A 21,286-nucleotide genomic window follows, 5' to 3' on the forward strand; every position below is an offset into this window, starting at 1 on the left:
GTGTTGCAGGGGAGGAGGGAGGCGCCCAAGGCTGTTGTCTACTGCCCTCCCTCCCCCCTTTATATAGGCCCCCTGGGGGGGGGCGCCGGCCCTGGAGATCAGATCCAAGGGGGGGGGGGCGGCCAAGTGGGGGGGAAGGGGTGCCTTGCCCCCCAAGGCAAGGGGGAACTCCCCCCCCTAGGGTTCCCAACCCTAGGCGCATGGGGGGAGGCCCAAGGGGGGCGCCCCAGCCCACTAGGGGCTGGTTCCCTTCCACTTTCAGCCCACGGGTCCCTCTGGGACAGGTGGCCCCACCCGGTGGACCCCCGGGACCCTTCCGGTGGTCCCGGTACAATACCGATAACCCCCGAAACTTTCCCGGTGGCCGAAACTGGACTTCCTATATATAATTCTTCACCTCCGGACCATTCCGGAACCTCTTGTGACGTCCGGGATCTCATCCGGGACTTCGAACAACTTTCGGGTTTCCGCATACATATATCTCTACAACCCTAGCGTCACAGGACCTTAAGTGTGTAGACCCTACGGGTTCGGGAGACATGCAGACATGACCGAGACGCCTCTCCGGTCAATAACCAACAGCGGGATCTGGATACCCATGTTGGCTCCCACATGTTCCACGATGATCTCATCGGATGAACCACGGTGTCAAGGATTCAATCAATCCCGTATACAATTCCCTTTGTCAATCGGTATGTTACTTGCCCGAGATTCGATCGTCGGTATCCCAATACCTTGTTCAATCTCGTTACCGGCAAGTCTATTTACTCGTACCGCAATGCATGATCCCGTGACTAACGCCTTAGTCACATTGAGCTCATTATGATGATTCATTACCGAGTGGGCCCAGAGATACCTCTCCGTCACACGGAGTGACAAATCCCAGTCTCGATCCGTGCCAACCCAACAGACACTTTCAGAGATACCCGTAGTGCACCTTTATAGTCACCCAGTTACGTTGTGACGTTTGGCACACCGAAAGCACTCCTACGGTATCCGGGAGTTGCACGATCTCATGGTCTAAGGAAAAGATACTTGACATTGGAAAAGCTCTAGCAAACGAAACTACACGATCTTTTATGCTATGCTTAGGATTGGGTCTTGTCCATCACATCATTCTCCTAATGATGTGATCCCGTTATCAATGACATCCAATGTCCATAGTCAGGAAACCATGACTATCGGTTGATCAACGAGCTAGTCAACTAGAGGCTTACTAGGGACACGTTGTGGTCTATGTATTCACACATGTATTACGATTTCCGGACAATACAATTATAGCATGAACAATAGACAATTACCATGAACAAAGAAATATAATAATAACCATTTATTATTGCCTCTAGGGCATATTTCCAACAGTCTCCCACTTGCACTAGAGTCAATAATCTAGTTACATTGTGATGAATCGAACACCCATTGCGTCCTGGTGTTGATCATGTTTTGCCCTAGGGAGAGGTTTAGTCAACGGATCTGCTACATTCAGGTCCGTATGTACTTTACAAATATCTATGTCTCCATTTTGAACACTTTCACGAATGGAGTTGAAGCGACGCTTGATATGCCTGGTCTTCCTGTGAAACCTGGGCTCCTTCGCAAGGGCAATAGCTCCAGTGTTGTCACAGAAGAGAGTCATCGGTCCCGACGCATTGGGAATCACCCCTAGGTCGGTAATGAACTCCTTCATCCAGACTGCTTCCTGTGCTGCCTCCGAGGCTGCCATGTACTCCGCTTCACATGTAGATCCCGCCACGACGCTTTGCTTGCAACTGCACCAGCTTACTGCTCCTCCATTCAAAATATACACGTATCCGGTTTGTGACTTCGAGTCATCCAGATCTGTGTCGAAGCTAGCGTCGACGTAACCCTTTACGACGAGCTCTTCGTCACCTCCATAAACGAGAAACATATCCTTAGTCCTTTCAGGTACTTCAGGATATTCTTGACCGCTGTCCAGTGTTCCATGCCGGGATTACTTTGGTATCTTCCTACCAAACTTACGGCAAGGTTTACATCAGGTCTGGTACACAGCATGGCATACATAATAGACCCTATGGCCGAGGCATAGGGGATGACACTCATCTTTTCTATATCTTCTGCCGTGGTCGGGCATTGAGCCGTGCTCAATTGCACACCTTGCAATACAGGCAAGAACCCCTTCTTGGACTGATCCATATTGAACTTCTTCAATATCTTGTCAAGGTATGTACTCTGTGAAAGACCAATGAGGCGTCTTGATCTATCTCTATAGATCTTGATGCCTAATATATAAGCAGCTTCTCCAAGGTCCTTCATTGAAAAACACTTATTCAAATAGGCCTTTATACTTTCCAAGAATTCTATATCATTTCCCATCAATAGTATGTCATCCACATATAATATGAGAAATGCTACAGAGCTCCCACTCACTTTCTTGTAAACACAGGCTTCTCCATAAGTCTGTGTAAACCCAAACGCTTTGATCATCTCATCAAAGCGAATGTTCCAACTCCGAGATGCTTGCACCAGCCCATAGATTGAGCGCTGGAGCTTGCATACTTTGTTAGCATTCTTAGGATCGACAAAACCTTCCGGCTGCATCATATACAACTCTTCCTTAAGGAAGCCATTAAGGAATGCCGTTTTGACGTCCATCTGCCATATCTCATAATCATAGTATGCGGCAATTGCTAACATGATTCGGACGGACTTCAGCTTCGCTACGGGTGAGAAAGTCTCATCGTAGTCAACCCCTTGAACTTGTCGATAACCCTTAGCGACAAGTCGAGCTTTGTAGATGGTCACATTACCATCTGCGTCCGTCTTCTTCTTAAAGATCCATTTGTTTCTATGGCTCGCCGCTCATCGGGCAAGTCAGTCAAAGTCCATACTTTGTTTTCATACATGGATTCTATCTCGGATTTCATGGCTTCTAGCCATTTGTCGGAATCCGGGCCCGCCATCGCTTCTTCATAGTTCGAAGGTTCACCGTTGTCTAACAACATGATTTCCAGGACAGGGTTGCCGTACCACTCTGGTGCAGAACGTGTCCTTGTGGACCTACGAAGTTCAGTAACTTGATCTGAAGTTTCATGATCATCATCATTAACTTCCTCCCCAGTCGGTGTAGGCACCACAGGAACATTTCCCCGCGCTGCGCTACTTTCCGGTTCGGAAGGGGTGACTATCACCTCATCAAGTTCCACTTTCCTCCCACTCAATTCTTTCGAGAGAAACTCCTTCTCTAGAAAGGACCCGTTCTTGGCAACGAAGATCTTGCCTTCGGATCTGAGGTAGAAGGTATACCCAATAGTTTCCTTAGGGTATCCTATGAAGACGCATTTTTCCGTTTTGGGTTCGAGCTTTTCAGGTTGAAGTTTCTTGACATAAGCATCGCATCCCCAAACTTTTAGAAATGACAGCTTAGGTTTCTTCCCAAACCATAATTCATACGGTGTCGTCTCAACGGATTTAGACGGTGCCCTATTTAAAGTGAATGCGGCAGTCTCTAAAGCATAACCCCAAAATGAGAGCGGTACATCGGTAAGAGACATCATAGATCGCACCATATCCAATAGAGAGCGATTACGACGTTCGGACACACCATTTCTCTGAGGTGTTCCAGGCGGCGTAAGTTGTGAAACTATTCCACATTTCCTTAAGTGTGTACCAAATTCGTGACTTAAATATTCTCCACCATGATCTGATCGTAAGAATTTTATTTTCCTGTCACGTTGATTCTCGACTTCATTCTGAAATTCCTTGAACTTTTCAAAGGTTTCAGACTTGTGTTTCATTAGGTAGATATACCCATATCTACTTAAATCATCAGTGAGAGTGAGAACATAACGATATCCTCCGCGAGCCTCAACACTCATTGGACCACACACATCGGTATGTATGATTTCCAATAAGTTGGTTGCTCGCTCCATTGTTCCGGAGAACGGAGTATTGGTCATCTTACCCATGAGGCATGGTTCGCACGTGTCAAATGATTCGTAATCAAGAGACTTCAAAAGTCCATCTGCATGGAGCTTCTTCATGCGCTTGACACCAATGTGACGAAGGCGGCAGTGCCACAAGTATGTGGGACTATCGTCATCAACTTTACATCTTTTGGTATTCACACTATGAACATGTGTAACATCACGTTCGAGATTCATCAAAAATAAACCATTGACCAGCGGGGCATGACCATAAAACATATCTCTCAAATAAATAGAACAACCACTATTCTCGGATTTAAATGAGTAGCCATCTCGAATTAAACGAGATCCAGATACAATGTTCATGCTCAAAGCTGGCACTAAATAACAATTATTGAGGTTTAAAACTAATCCCGTAGGGAGATGCAGAGGTAGCGTGCCGACGGCGATCACATCGACCTTGGAACCATTCCCGACGCGCATCGTCACCTCATCCTTCGCCAGTCTCCGTTTATTCCGTAGTTCCTGTTTTGAGTTACAAATATGAGCAACCGCACCGGTATCAAATACCCAGGAGCTACTACGAGTACTGGTAAGGTACACATCAATTACTAGTATATCACATATACCTTGGGTGTTGCCGGCCTTCTTCTTGTCCGCTAAGTATTTGGGGCAGTTCCGCTTCCAGTGACCACTTCCCTTGCAATAAAAGCACTCAGTCTCGGGCTTGGGTCCATTCTTTGACTTCTTCCCGGTAACTGGCTTACCGGGCGCGGCAACTCCCTTGCCGTCCTTCTTGAAGTTCTTCTTACCCTTGCCCTTCTTGAACTTAGTGGTTTTATTCACCATCAACACTTGATGTTCTTTTCTGATCTCTACCTCAGCTGATTTCAGCATTGAATATACCTCGGGAATGGTCTTTTCCATCCCCTGCATATTGTAGTTCATCACAAAGCTCTTGTAGCTTGGTGGAAGCGACTGGAGGATTCTGTCAATGACCGCGTCATCCGGGAGATTAACTCCCAGCTGAGACAAGCGGTTGTGCAACCCAGACATTCTGAGTATGTGCTCACTAACAAAACTGTTCTCCTCCATTTTACAGCTGAAGAACTTGTCGGAGACATCATATCTCTCGACCCGAGCATGAGCTTGAAAAACCAGTTTCAGCTCCTCGAACATCTCATATGCTCCATGTTTCTAGAAACGCTTTTGGAGACCCGGTTCTAAACTGTAAAGCATGCCGCACTGAACGAGGGAGTAATCATCAGCACGCTGCTGCCAAGCGTTCATAACGTCTTGGTTCTCAGGGATTGGTGCTTCACCTAGCGGTGCTTCTAAGACATAATCTTTCTTGGCTGCTATGAGGATGATCCTCAGGTTCCGGACCCAGTCCGTATAGTTGCTGCCATCATCTTTCAGCTTGGTTTTCTCTAGGAACGCGTTGAAATTGAGGACAACGTGGGCCATTTGATCTACAATACATAGTGTAAAGATTTAGACTAAGTTCATGATAATTAAGTTCATATAATCAAATTATTTAATGAACTCCCACTCAGATAGACATCCCTCTAGTCATCTAAGTGAAACAAGATCCGAATTCGACTAGGCCGTGTCCGATCATCACGTGAGATGGACTAGTCAAGATCGGTGAACATCTCCATGTTGATCGTATCTTCTATACGACTCATGCTCGACCTTTCGGTCCTCCGTGTTCCGAGGCCATGTCTGTACATGCTAGGCTCGTCAAGTGAACCTAAGTGTATTGCGTGTGTTCCGAGGCCATGTCTGTACATGCTAGGCTCGTCAACACCCGTTGTATTCGAACGTTAGAATCTATCACACCCGATCATCACGTGGTGCTTCGAAACAACGAACCTTCGCAACGGTGCACAGTTAGGGTGAACACTTTCTTGAAATTATTATAAGGGATCATCCTACTTGCTACCGTCGTTCTAAGCAAATAAGATGCAAAAACATGATAAACGTCACATGCAATCAAATAGTGACATGATATGGCCAATATCATCATGCTCCTTTGATCTCCATCTTCGGGGCACCATGATCATCTTTGTCACCGGCATGACACCATGATCTCCATCATCATGATCTCCATCATTGTGTCTTCATGAAGTCGTCACGCCAACGATTACTTCTACTTCTATGGCTAACGCGTTTAGCAATAAAGTAAAGTAATTTACATGGCGTTTATTTAATGACACGCAGGTCATACAAAATAATAAAGACAACTCCTATGGCTCCTGCCGGTTGTCATACTCATCGACATGCAAGTCGTGATTCCTATTACAAGAATATGATCAATCTCATACATCACATATATCATTCATCACATCTTCTGGCCATATCACATCACATAGCACTTGCTGCAAAAACAAGTTAGACGTCCTCTAATTGTTGTTGCAAGTTTTTACGTGGTTTGTAGGTTTCTAGCAAGAACGTTTCTTACCTACGTATGACCACAACGTGATTTGCCAATTTCTATTTACCCTTCATAAGGACCCTTTTCATCGAATCCGTTCCGACTAAAGTAGGAGAGACAGACACCCGCTAGCCACCTTATGCAACTTGTGCATGTCAGTCGGTGGAACCAGTCTCACGTAAGCGTACGTGTAGGGTCGGTCCGGGCCGCTTCATCCTACAATGTCGCCGAAACAAGAAACGACTAGTAGCGGAGAAGAATTGGCAAACTCAACGCCCACAACTGCTTTGTGTTCTACTCGTGCATAGTAACTATGCATAGGCCTGGCTCATGATGCCACTGTTGGGAATCGTAGCATAATTTTAAAATTTTCCTACGCTCACCAAGATGCATCTATGGAGTCTACTAGCAACGAGGGGAAAGGAGTGCATCTACATACCCTTGTAGATCGCGAGCGGAAGCGTTCCAATGAACGTGGATGACGGAGTCGTACTCGCCGTGATCCAAATCACCGATGACCGAGTGCCGAACGGACGGCACCTCCGCGTTCAACACACGTACGGTGCAGCGACGTCTCCTCCTTCTTGATCCAGCAAGGGGGGAGGAGAGGTTGATGGAGATCCAGCAGCACGACGGCGTGGTGGTGGATGTAGCGGGTCTCCGGCAGGGCTGCGCCGAGCTTCTGCGAGAGAGAGAGAGAGAGGTGTTGCAGGGGAGGAGGGAGGCGCCCAAGGCTGTTGTCTGCTGCCCTCCCTCCCCCCCTTTATATAGGCCCCCTGGGGGGGCGCCGGCCCTGGAGATCAGATCCAAGGGGGGGCGGCGGCCAAGTGGGGGGGAAGGGGTGCCTTGCCCCCCAAGGCAAGGGGGAACTCCCCCCCTAGGGTTCCCAACCCTAGGCGCCTGGGGGGAGGCCCAAGGGGGGCGCCCCAGCCCACTAGGGGCTGGTTCCCTTCCACTTTCAGCCCACGGGGCCCTCCGGGACAGGTGGCCCCACCCGGTGGACCCCCGGGACCCTTCCGGTGGTCCCGGTACAATACCGATAACCCCCAAAACTTTCCCGGTGGCCGAAACTAGACTTCCTATATATAATTCTTCACCTCCGGACCATTCCGGAACCTCTTGTGACATCCGGGATATCATCCGGGACTCCGAACAACTTTCGGGTTTCCGCATACATATATCTCTACAACCCTAGCGTCACCGGACCTTAAGTGTGTAGACCCTACGGGTTCGGGAGACATGCAGACATGACCGAGACGCCTCTCCGGTCAATAACCAACAGCGGGATCTGGATACCCATGTTGGCTCCCACATGTTCCACGATGATCTCATCGGATGAACCACGGTGTCGAGGATTCAATCAATCCCGTATACAATTCCCTTTGTCAATCGGTATGTTACTTGCCCGAGATTCGATCATCGGTATCCCAATACCTTGTTCAATCTCGTTACCGGCAAGTCTCTTTACTCGTACCGCAATGCATGATCCCGTGACTAACGCCTTAGTCACATTGAGCTCATTATGATGATGCATTACCGAGTGGGCCCAGAGATACCTCTCCGTCACACGGAGTGACAAATCCCAATCTCGATCCGTGCCAACCCAACAGACACTTTCAGAGATACCCGTAGTGCACCTTTATAGTCACCCAGTTACGTTGTGACGTTTGGCACACCGAAAGCACTTCTACGGTATCCGGGAGTTGCACGATCTCATGGTCTAAGGAAAAGATACTTGACATTGGAAAAGCTCTAGCAAACGAAACTACACGATCTTTTATGCTATGCTTAGGATTGGGTCTTGTCCATCACATCATTCTCCTAATGATGTGATCCCGTTATCAATGACATCCAATGTCCATAGCCAGGAAACCATGACTATCTGTTGATCAACGAGCTAGTCAACTAGAGGCTTACTAGGGACACGTTGTGGTCTATGCATTCACACATGTATTACGATTTCCGGACAATACAATTATAGCATAGCATTACCCGGGCACGGTCTTGAAAGCCGGCAGGCTTGACTGCATAGAGTCGCCAGAAGAGGGGGAAGTTTCCTGATAATTTGAGTCGGAAGAGTTGAGTGGTTGACGTATAACACCTGCCAAAGGATGAAAAGGGTACAGCTTCGAGATCACCTCGGTCCGGCGTTTCCTCGATGCGTCAGGTAACCCGGCGGAAAGGTCAGTGTCTTTGTTGGTCCGGGTGTGCCGCCGGCTTTCATGAACCTGTCGCTTCAAAATAAATTGAGGGTCTTGATAAGCTAAAGGATGTGAAAAGCTTACTTTCCAGGTTACCCTTCGGACTTTCAGCCTTGGCAAGGGCTCCGAGTCGGAGGAAAGTGACATTACCTCTTCAACCACCGGGTTACTTGCTCCGGTGTCGTCCTGTTGATGAACAAATATTGGTAAGGCGGACAGAAATAAACAACAGATACAACAAGAACTTACAGGCCCAGGGGTTACCTCTGACTCGGAGCTGTCGCTTAATTGCATCAGCTCTGAAGCAGTAGGCCTGTTTCCTTTCTTGCGAGGGGCGGCTTTCTTGGCGGCTTTCTTCACCTTCCTGGCCTTCTTGGCCGCCTCATGGTCATATTTGACCCGCCAGAACTTGTCATCAGCCTGAAAAGTACAATGATGACTTCTTAAAACGATTCAGATGAAATTTATATACAGAAGAAAATAAGATGTTCAGATCAGCGGCTTACCGCTGGGGCTGGGTTGGTCTTGCAGAAGGGGGCTAACCCGGTCCTCCCGCAGTCTGCCAGGCTCTCGTTCAAAAGAGCCTTGGTCATATCCTCTGCAACGTCTTCAGGAAGATCGTTGCGGCTGTGTCTCTGAGGGTCGTCCTTTCAGCCCGTGTACTCGCACATTAAGCCGGGGCGGCGGCTCAATGGGATCACCCGCCAGGAGATCCAGACCCGGACCAGGTCGATTCCGTTAAGACCATTGCCCAGGAGAGCCTTGATCTTGTTGATGGTGGGGAGCAGAGGTTGGCGCTCCGCTTGAGTCAGCTTGTCTGACAGTGGGTGAGTCGGCTCCAGACGCGAGGGGCGAAAGCCGGGCAACGGACTCTCATCAGCCGGCGACGTGTCTTGGCAGTAAAACCACGTCAGATTCCAGTCTTTGGGGTGGCTTGGCGGCTCTGCATACGGGAAAAGGCAGTCCCTCCGCCGCTGAATGGAGATGCCGCCTAGCTCCAAACTTGGCCCGTTGGCGCACTCGTTCTGGCGGTTTAAATAGAAAAGCTCTCTGAAGAGCAGCAGACTGGGCTCTTCTCCAAGGTAAACCTCGCAGAACACTTGAAAGTTGCAGATATTGGACACTGAGTTGGGTCCTATGTCCTGAGGCCGCAGATCGAAGAAATTCAGAACGTCTCTGAAGAACTTTGAGCCGGGCGGTGCGAAGCCCCGGCTCATGTGATCCGCAAAAATGACTACCTCCCCGTCCCTTGGCTGTGGTCTCTCCTTTGATGGGTCGGGGGCACGGTAGGACATGATGTCCTTCTTGGGCAGATAGCCTGACTTGACAAACTCTGCTAACGTCTCGTTGGTGACATTGGACCTCATCCAGTTGCAAGTGATGGAGGTTTTTGGAGCTTTGGGAGGCATGATGACTGTTGGAAGCCTATGATACAGGGAAAAATGTCTGGTTTAATAATGAGCCGGAGGAGACTTACAAGTTAAGGTTTAAGGTGGCGGCTTATGGAGGGGACTAATGACATATATCTAAGGGCACCAGGTTATTTAAGCCGCCCAAGGTATTGAGAATAATTTGATTATCTACGGTCTTATCACAGATGAGCCGGAAAATTCTATGGTGCATGGACTCCTTTAAATCGGAAGATTCTACGGCGCGTGGATTCTTTAAACCGGAAATGTAACCCGCCATGACTCAACAAGTGCTGTTTTTTACTAAGTGTGGTGAAAACAAGTTTCACGCATTGTGGTAAATAATTTGGATCAAATGCTCAACAGAAAAAGAAAAATTCTAGACCTAAAAACAGACGCGAGGGAAGTTCTTGAGCTCGAATGAGGCTTTTATGAAGTAAAAGGAGGCCTACTTGCATTTGAAATGAGTACTAAACAGTCGCCGCACTAGTTCTATACTGGGCTAAGATCAAAAGGAGGCAGTAAAATTCAAATCTACGGAGGGCCGCGATGAACTATGAAGAACAGAGGAAGAACTACGAAGCCCTAGTGCGGATCTTCCCTACGGAGTAGCGAGGACTCACCGGTGCTGAAGAAGAGCGGAGGTCGCCGCCGTTTGTCTGGACCGAGTCAGGGTGATGCAGCGGCCAAGGTTGACGAGGACCGGAGACGCGGCGGCGGCGGTGGAGCTCGAGCAGCACGGGGGCAGTGAGAGGAAGAAGACGAAGGAGAAGAATGGCTGAAGGCCCGTCGGGCCGGGATATTTATAAGGGCGAGCTCATAAAGTGGGCGCGAGAAATGAGGAGACCACGGCGTCGTTATCGCCCCATGAAATGCCTCGATTTTCGGGATGGCAGTAAAAGATAAGATCCGTTGCGGATCTGGTGGAGTAAAAAACGGGCTTAATGAAAGATGACGTCACGGCGGATTACCCGGAGTCCAGAGGATGACGTCACGCCGGGTTATGGCTCTCACACAATGGTAAGCCGGAGGTTTTCTGTCGAAGAATTGAAGATTGACATGAGCCGGCTCAAATCAATCTGGGGCCTAATGTTGAGGATATAGACCTTAGAGTCACCCGCCAGGAGGGGCCGGGTTACTCTATGGTCATTGCCAGAAGCCCGGCGCCAAGCTTGAAGACGGTGGGCCACAGATGGGCTTAAGACCCGGATGTGGCTTAAGGCGCGTAGTTATAATCATTATTGTGGTAGAACTTGTAGTGTAAGGCAAGAATAGTTGAGAGTCCGAGCCGGACACTCTTATGAGCCGGCCGGGACTCTGAGAGCTGCTGGGCGTCAGCCTCCCTATATAAAGGGACGACCCGGCAGCGGTTTAGGGACAAGAAAGATCTCGTCGAGAGCCAGGCATAGCTGTTTAGCTCCCTAGTCATCGAAACCCTAATCAATACCACCTCAAACTGGACGTAGGCTTTTACCTTCAACGTAAGGGGCCGAACCAGTATAAACCCTCGTGTTCCTTGTCCCACTTAACCCCTTCAAGCTTCCTAGTTGCGATGGCTCCACGACTAAGTCCTAGCTCGAGGACATCTGTCGTGACAATTCCACGACTGGGTGGCTTATCATGGATGGGGACAGGAGTACGTCGTCGGGCCCTGGAAGCGGGAGTGAGCAAGATCTCGAACGCCTACGAGTCTTACCCAGGTTCGGGGCTCTCCCATGGAGATAACACCCCTAGTCCTGCTCTGCGGGGTCTCCGCATGATGACTAATGTCAATAGGTAGCTACAAGGTTGCTCCTTGAGCTGTTCGGCTAGAGGAGGAAGAAGGGCAAGGCTAGCTCCTTTGTCTCCCTAGCTATGGGTGTGTGTGTTTGTGTGGGTGCTCAACCCTTTGCATGGGTGAACGTGGGGGGTTTATATAGGCCTACCCCCCTAGGGGTACAATGTAATACGGCCGTGTGTAGGGCTCAGGCGCCAGTGTCTTGGGGCGCTGGATTCTTCGCCGGCTGCTGGGGCCCACCGCCTGGTGGGTCCCGCCGGCTGTCGTGAACCCGGCCGACAAGTAGGGCCCGCCGCCCGCGGGCCATGCTGGTTGCCTTTCGCTGTAGCCTCTCCCTTGATGACGGAGGCCTTGTCCGGGGACGCATGGCTACAGTCCCGCCGCCTGGCGGGCGCTTACTGTAGCAACACTCCGCCTCATTAGATTAATGGCGTGCAGACCCCGAGGAGAGGAAGGGCCGTCTACTAGGAACCGACCCGCCCTCGAGTCCGCCTTCCCGGGGTACGCCGTCTTCTGGTGCTCACGGACAGGTAGGGCCCGCCACCTGCGGGCCGTACCGACCGCTCGTCGTGGGAGCATGGCCTTGGCTGACGCAGGCTGCGTCATGAGCCGTATGGCTACAGTGCTGCGCCGGGCGAGGGGTGTCCGTTTGGTACGCCCGCACTATGGCCACGCTCCTCCGGGATTCGGGGGGAGCAGGTGGTCCTGTAGCCACGCCCCGTCTCGTCGTAGTAAATGGGCACAAACTCTGAGGAAGGGCAGGGCCGCCTGTTAGGTGCCGGCCCCCTGAGGCCGCCTTCTGAGAGTGCGCCGTCTTCCGGCAGCCGGCCACCATTACCAGCTGGCCCAAGGAGCCGGCCGTACGTCCGGAAGATGCGAGGGGCTTTGCTGGCCTCGATATCTTGGAATGTTTTGGGGTTCCGATGAGGCTACCCGTGGTCAATCCCTCCTACAACTGCCACCGTGGGAGTCTTGGCACACCGACCACTACCTGTGTGTGCTACCACTGGAGCCTGGGAGGAGACCTGCCACCCTACCTCGCCAAACCGTGAGAGCCACCGAGAGGGTCCCACACGCTCATCACCGTCACCAAAGCCACTAGATCGCCGGCGCAGATCCGCCTTGGACAGGGATAGCACCACGCCATGCCACCACGAGAGGTCCGAGCTTCACTTGCCGCAACCTTCCAAGGCCGCCGCCCCAGGATCCGGGCCGGACGTCGCCGCTACCACCGGCCACGTCCCGTGCGGCCAAACCACTGAGCCGCCAGCCGCTGCAACCATGACCGCCGTGACCGTGCGGACTCGCTAATCAGCCAGCAACACTGCTCTTCCACGTCGCTATGCAGCGCCGCCGCCTCCGCCCACCACCACGCCACCGCCTTGCGTCGTCACTGGAGGCGATCCGCCGCGCCGTCATGACCCTGATCCGGGAGAAGCGGCCTGACGTCGTTGGGTGGCCCGCCTCACCCGATCCCGGTGCGGGAGGCATCACATCGATCGTACTCCCCCGTTCTATAACGTAGTATCTATTTTTTTAGGAAGTCCATATTTATCAATTTTGACTAATAAATAAGTAGAAAAAGTATGTACATATATAATACCAGATCCATATGATAGCATAAAACATAAGATGTACCTTCATGTTATATTTACTTTGTATTATTATTGTCGATTTTTTTTAATAAACTTAGTCAAACCTTGTGATGTTTTAGTTTTACAAAAAACTATATGCACTACGTTGCGGAATGGAGGAAGTACTATGTACTTGGGGACATGTATGGGTGCACATTTACACATGCAAATGATATATATTACGATATTGCTTAGCGTTGGTGCTGCACGAACCAAAGAGGAAAGCACTTGATGGAAACAGAAAGGGCTGGCTAATCTGTAGGTTAATTTGCCTCATCAGCTACCGGGGGTCAGTCGTGGGGTGCTTAAATTCAAAAGCCGTCTCCATGCATGGGGCCGGCTTAATTGGCAAGCGATGTAGTGTGAAGTCACTCATGTTATGACTAACTTTTGTTGTGTTTCATTTCTTATATATGTAAGTGTCACTCATTAGGATCATGCTCTTAGTAACTTTTGTTGTGTTTCATATCATATTGAAGTGTCACTGAGTAGGATATCATGATCTCAGTAACTACATCCATTCTTTATGTGCCGTTTTGGATATCCAATGTAGATCACTAGTAGAAAAAGGGTCTTTTGTCCCGGTTTATAAGGGCCTTTAGCCCCGGTTCGTTACTAAAGCCTCCCCCTTTAGTCCCGGTTCTTACACGAACCGGGACTAAAGGCCGTCCACGTGGCCGCAGCCTGGAGCTCCACCTTTATTCTCCCTCGTTTCCAAGTCTGCACTTGTTGTTTTCCTGACAATAGTAAGATGACAATCCTATTAACCCTCAGGAATTTAGCTTGAGCATGAAGTCACACATTTCACTGTTTGAGTTTGAAACTATTGTTTTAAAAAACAATAATTATTTAGTAACACTAATATTTCTTGAATAAGTAGTTTGACCACAGTTTGACCAGATTTGACCAAAATTCAAAAAAACTGAAATAATTATTTAGTAACACTAATATTTCTTGAATAAGTAGTTTGACCATTGTTTGACCACAGTTTGACCAGATTTGATCAAAATTCAAAAAAACTGAAATAATTATTTAGTAACACTAATATTTCTTGAATAAGTAGTTTGACCACAGTTTGACCATAGTTTGACCAGATTTGACCAAAATTCAAAAAAACTGAAATAATTATTTAGTAACACTAATATTCTTGAATAATTAGTCTGACCATTGTTTGACCATAGTTTGACCAGATTTGACCAAAATTCAAAAAAACTGAAATAATTATTTAGTAACACTAATATTTCTTGAATAATTAGTTTGACCATTGTTTGACCATAGTTTGACCAGATTTGATCAAAATTCAAAAAAACTGAAATAATTATTTAGTAACACTAATATTTCTTGAATAAGTAGTTTGACCACAGTTTGACCATAGTTTGACCAGATTTGACCAAAATTCAAAAAAACTGAAATAATTATTTACTAACACTAATATTCTTGAATAATTAGTTTGACCATTGTTTAACCATTGTTTGACCAGATTTGACCAAAATTCAAAAAAGCTAAAATAATTATTTAGTAACACTAATATTTCTTGAATAATTAGTTTGACCATTGTTTGACCACAGTTTGACCAGATTTGACCAAAATTCAAAAAAACTGAAATAATTATTTAGTAACACTAATATTTCTTGAATAAGTAGTTTGACCACAGTTTGACCATAGTTTGACCAGATTTGACCAAAATTCAAAAAAACTGAAATAATTATTTACTAACACTAATATTCTTGAATAATTAGTTTGACCATTGTTTAACCATTGTTTGACCAGATTTGACCAAAATTCAAAAAAGCTAAAATAATTATTTAGTAACACTAATATTTCTTGAATAATTAGTTTGACCATTGTTTGACCACAGTTTGACCAGATTTGACCAAAATTCAAAAAAACTGAAATAATTATTTAGTAACACTAATATTTCTTGAATAAGTAGTTTGACCATAGTTTGACCAGATTTGACCAAAATTCAAAAAAACTGAAATAATTATTTAGTAACACTAATATTTCTTGAATAATTAGTTTGACCATAGTTTGACCAGATTTGACCAAAATTCAAAAAAACTGAAATAATTATTTAGTAACACTAATATTTCTTGAATAATTAGTTTGACCATAGTTTGACCAGATTTGACCAAAATTCAAAAAAACTGAAATAATTATTTAGTAACACTAATATTCTTGAATAATTAGTTTGACCATTGTTTGACGAGATTTGACCAAAATTCAAAAAAACTGAAATAATTTTTTAGTAACACTAATATTTCTTGAATAATTAGTTTGACCATAGTTTGACCAGATTTGACCAAAATTCAAAAAAACTGAAATAATTATTTAGTAACACTAATATTCTTGAATAATTAGTTTGACCATTGTTTGACCATAGTTTGACCAGATTTGACCAAAATTCAAAAAAACTAAAATAATTATTTAGTAACACTAATATTCTTGAATAATTATTTAGTAACACTAATACTTCTTGAATAAGTAGTTTGACCAGATTTAACAAAAATTCAAAAAAAACAGAAATTTGGGCGAGCATAACTTTTTTTCCTTTTAGAATTTGAGGATTCTAAAAATTTGCAAACAAGCCGTAGTAGCCGTTTGAGGATTTTCGTGCTGAACATTTTGATATATTATACGTTTTTTTCTGACATCGTATGCAAAAATTATAGCCGTTTATATTTCCCCTACACTTTTTGCAAAACATGTCCAAATTTAAGTTTTTAAATTTTCCTAACTAGTACATGTAGTAACATAAATACATCTGGAAGGATTTTAATTTTTTGAAGTTTTTATCATTTTCTTTTGCTTTTTACAAAACTGAAATTGGGACCTTTAGTACCGGTTCGTGCCATAAACCGGTACTAATGCCTCAAACCCCATTAGTACCGGTTGGTGGCTCGAACCGGGACTAAAGGTCTGACCTTTAGTACCGGTTGGTGCCACGAACCGGTACTAATGGGCATCGCACCCTTTAGTCCCGGTTCGTATCTCAAACCGGGACTAAAGGGCTCAGGTGAACCGGGACGCGCTGCATTGACATGGTCCTAGTAGTGATGGCTCTTGTGCTTTCTGCATTGAGCCGGAAGATGCTAACCATATTTCCTTCACTTGTTCGAAACTGACGTGGAGCTATGTTTGGACATCTCTGGTCTTCCGTGGAAACCATGACGTTCTGCGGAATTAACATCTATTATGTGTGGGCTTAGATGTACCCCGCGTAGGGTCATTTGGGGCTTTATGGAACCGTGAAAATAATTTTGCTATTGAGGTTGTTATCTCATGGGCATCCAACTGATTATATCTTCAAACTCTTATGTTTCTGCAAGTAGCACAGGAGAAGGGCACCTACTAGTTAGGATCAAAACTATAGCATGGTCGATGCAAAGAAGTGTTTTTTTCTTCTTTCTAAAACGGCAGCAGAAACAAACTTTCTTCAGACTTTGTAACGGTTCAGTAATCAAGAAGACAATAATGTGGTCAATGGAGTGAATCTGATGAAGAAAGCAAGTTTTAGTTCAGTCAGACATCATCACAGAAGAACACGCAAGTTTCAGACTTGAAAACTCTTCTCTTCTTCAGAACTCGACGAGTCCGAACTTTACACAAGTGACCAGAGCTTGAACATGACATTATAAGATGCCACGAGGCGGTAAAAGTACTGGACACTACTCTTCCGCTAAATCTAGTCAAGTTAAATTTGCCCGAAAACGTAATATAAAAACATGACGAAGGAACCGACAAATGAAGAGCGCCGGTTCAAAATTGTTGCACATGGAAATGTACGCCGGACACATAATAGTAAGTAATTAAGTATCTCCATGTTTTGTGATCATTTTGCGTGACTCGGCCAAAAAAAATTGATTGACATTATCCACTCGCTGAACGAGCTCATGTTTTTTTAGATGGCTCATGTTTGCAAGCGCGTTTGCCTTGATTTGTTTTTTGAGGGATGCCTTGATTATTGTTTTTGAGATTTACAGTGCGTTGAATCCCTAGTCTAGCTCAAGCCCAGCCCAGCCCAGCCCATCCTAGCCCATTATCAGACTCACGACGCACGAGTCCAGCTCCAAACCCTCACCACCCTCTCCGTCTCTCACCACCAACCACGCCGCGCCGCCACTGGCCATTCTCTCGCCGCCGGCGCCTCCCCGCCGCCATGCTCCGGCTCCGAAGCTGCATCCTCACCCAGCTCCTCTCTTCTCCCTACGCCTCCCATGTCTCTCCTCTCCACCGCCTCCTCTCCGCCGCAGCCGCCTCCGCCGTTTCCCCGGCCCCTGGCTTTGCCGCCGAGGAGTACCTCGTCTCCGCCTGCGGCTTGACCCGAGCCCAGGCCCTCAAGGCCTCCCCCAAGCTCTCCCACCTCAGTCCCCCTCCAATCCCGACGCCGTCCTCGCCTTCCTCGCCGGCCTCGGCCTCTCCAGCGCCGACGTCGCCACCGCCGTCGCCAAGGACCCGCTGTTACTCTGCGCCGGCGTGGAGAGAACCCTGGCCCCCGTCGTCACCGGGCTCACCGGCCTCGGTCTATCGCCTTCTGAGATCAGGCGCCTCGCCTCGCTCGCCGATAGACCCTTCCGCTATAAATCCATCGTCTCCAAGATGCACTACTACTTGCTTCTCTTGGGGTCCTCGGAGAACCTATTCCGGGTGCTCAACCGCGCCGGCTTCTTCAGATGCAGCCTAGAGCGTGTGTTCAAGCCCAATGTCGCCTTCCTGCACGAGTGCGGGCTAGCTGCCTGCGATATTGCCAAGCTGTGCATGGCTGTGCCGAGGATGTTCACCAGTAACCCGGATCGCGTTCGGGCGATGGTGGCATGCGCCGAAGGTATAGGCATACCTCGGGACTCTGGGATGTTCAGGTATGCTCTGCAGGCTGTCGCGTGCATCAGCGAAGAGACGATTGCAGCCAAAGTGGATTACTTAAAGACAACGTTCAAGTGGTCGGATGCTGAGGTGGTCATTGCTGTTTCTAAGGCTCCAGGGGTGCTGAGGAGGTCTAAGGACTTTCTACGGAGCTGGTCAGAGTTCCTCATCTCCGAGGTGGGGTTGGAACCGGGGTACATTGCTCATCGCCCGGCAATGCTCAATTATAGCCTGGATGGTCGGCTAAGGCCCCGGTACTACGTTCTGAAGTTTCTCAAAGAAAACAGATTGCTACATCGCGATCGGGACTACTATTCTGCAGTCGCGGTGACTCAGAAGGTATTCGTGGAGAAGTTCATATGCCCACACAAGGAAGCTGCGCCGCACCTTGCTGAAGACTATGCAGCAGCTTGCAAAGGGGAAGTGCCCGCTTGATTCAGATTTACATGAACCAAGAATGGGCTTTGAAACTTGGTAACTTGTGTGTGGTGCACCGGAGTTCTCATTTAGTTTAGTAAGCTGGTAATTCATGTTTCGGTGTTCTTTTTCCTAACTGAATGTTTTTTGTCTGCTATCAATTCATGAACACCAATGAGTTCATGTCTCACTGGGTAGAGAAGAAAGCATCTCCGGCAATCTCTGAAGATGAGATGTCCAGAAATGTATTTCTCTTTCTGACTTGTGCTTAAGATCATGTAAACTGGATGTAGGTTGTACTAATTTTCTGTTGAAACAAGGACCCAGAGAACCAGAAAGCAAAAGAACAACCCTGCTTTTTGTTCCCATTGGAAATAATAGTATGATCTGCTTTCATGTCGAATTTTGTCTAGCATGTTCCATTTTCATTTCATCGTCTTTTTGTTCAATTGTACGTCAGTACCAGTTTGATGTTTAAATATTTAGATTATGCTTAGAAATATATTTGGCCTTTTGATTTTCTTTCCCTTTAAAGATTGATTATCTTTGTTCCTAAATCCTCTAGTTGTTATTTTCGCTGGGTAAATCTTGTATGTTTTGGCAGAAAATGCACTGTAAGTATCACTAGGTAGTGCATCTGGACACTTGATTATCTCGTACTCAAATGGCCATTGCAGTTCTCCGTGCAGCCCTCTAGTCTATCTTTCCATGAAAGAAGGTTCTCTGTTTTGCCATGGATCTGATATGGAGAGTTTCATTTGAAAAGAACTCATAACGTTTCCCTTTGAATGATAGTTGCGGATCCTTATCTCCTTTGGGGATGAATGCCAAAATATGCTGATCAGTGTGAGGATGTGGTTTTTTTAATCTAATTTGTTGGTTGCTTGGTCTGGTTGTTGTAAGCTGGAAATAGAATGTATTCTTCTTGCAATATCTTTGCTATTAACTGTTGTGAAATCAATTCATGGTTTACTAGCTTATATCATTTTTTCCCTTTGTGTTAGCTGCAATTCTACGGACAACTGACTCAAAATTGAATACTGCAGTAGTACCATTTCTGTAGATGTAGTGATGTACTATTATTGTACTGCCATATCCTCCAAATACAATTGCTTGCAAATAACAAGCCTCTTTAGGCTGGCGTAAATCAAGTGCTTACACGTGTTTTTTCTTTTACTTAGCTCATCTCTTTGGTACTCTTTACCCCGCGTAGAAAGGCATCCGGTCTCACTCTGAAGGTACTACTAGTTTTTTGGTTTCCTCAGAATGCTTGGTCCCTGGTTGTATTTCGATGTGGTCGAGGATGGTGTGCTTTGGTTCCACTTGTCCAGCGACTCTGCAGCTGAGTGCATTGGGTTCTCTCCCGGGGATTTATATCAAGGGAATCAGCAGCAGACCTCCATTCTTTTATCATCTCCACAGGGTTACTAGACCAGCAAGAAAAGAATGGGGAGGTGCCCTCCGTTTGCTGGCCAGATCAGGAACGAAAGTGCTTTATCTTGGTAAAGATGAAATTAAAACCCTTGCTAATTGGATGGTGGGGATTCTATCTCCTTGCTTGTACCAGGTACGCACACAATCCTTTGCTTCAATCAGTAGACTCTTAGGAGATTAACATCCATTGGGTTTGAATGGGTTGCAGAGAAACTTTCAGGGTTACGGGAAGGAGGCGGGCATGTAAGAGGGCTGGGTGGAGAGTAGGAACACATGATGGAGGGTTGAGATCTGGCTGCGGTGAGTTGAGGAGCTGGACCAATGCACGGCAGGCAGGTGAGAGGCATTTTGTGTGTGTGAGACCGATTACTTATGATTTTCCACAAGTGTAGACTACTCTATTCACATCCCCTGTAGTTGGTTATTAAGCTAAAATGTCACTAAGTGGTTTAATTTTTTGCTAGAATGTCATGTTTGCATATTTTAGCGGCTACACTTCTAAAACTTCTTACGGCAACAGCTCCTCATGTTTACATGTTCCTGAAGCGTTCTCGTGTTATTGTTTCATCTGAAAAGTAAGTTGCTGAAATCTTGTTCCAAAAGACAGATGTGTATGTCCTGACTGAATTCTAGGTATGTAACCCAATGCGCATCAGCATGTACCGCCACAGTTAAAAGGAAATTAAACAACCCAATCATTATACATTTGGAGTCATCGATCAGCTTATCAGATGGCAGCAGGGTTATCTTATATCCAGTGTCCTCATTCATACATAACGTTTGAGGGTAACAGTTCAAGAATCAATGCATTGTTGAATTATCATTTGCATTTCCTTGACTGACAGCAAAAATGTGCAGCAGCACCACACTCGATTTTGCCGAAAACGCTTAATCGATTTCCATCTCTGCAATTTCTTCTTTTGGCTTGTGAAAATAAATGCAGATGAAGACAGCATATATATGTGCAAGCAAGCTTTGTGGGTTTACCCTTGAAGAAGATTTGCGTGGCACACTCTGCTTCAGTTTTGATTCTGGTTCTGGGGCTTATGACCACCACTTCGCCATCAAGATGAATGACTTGTGTATTTATACTCCCGGTTATCTTTCTTGTCGTGCCAAAGTTAACGAGGCCAAATTTCTAATAAGGAGTCTCATCTTTTTTTTTCCTGTATTCCCTCCTGTATTGTTTTCAAACCTAAACAAAGTTTT

The 21,286-nt window shown here is 46.7% G+C and overlaps 1 pseudogene; it reads left to right on the forward strand.

Annotated features, from left to right (window-relative positions):
- The first annotated feature begins 17,413 nt into the window (after nucleotides 1-17,413).
- Nucleotides 17,414-21,222, forward strand: LOC123143009 (uncharacterized; annotated as a pseudogene).
- The last annotated feature ends 64 nt before the right edge of the window (nucleotides 21,223-21,286 follow it).

The sequence above is a fragment of the Triticum aestivum genome, chromosome 6D, assembly GCF_018294505.1.
Source record: "Triticum aestivum cultivar Chinese Spring chromosome 6D, IWGSC CS RefSeq v2.1, whole genome shotgun sequence".
Lineage (NCBI taxonomy): Eukaryota > Viridiplantae > Streptophyta > Magnoliopsida > Poales > Poaceae > Triticum > Triticum aestivum.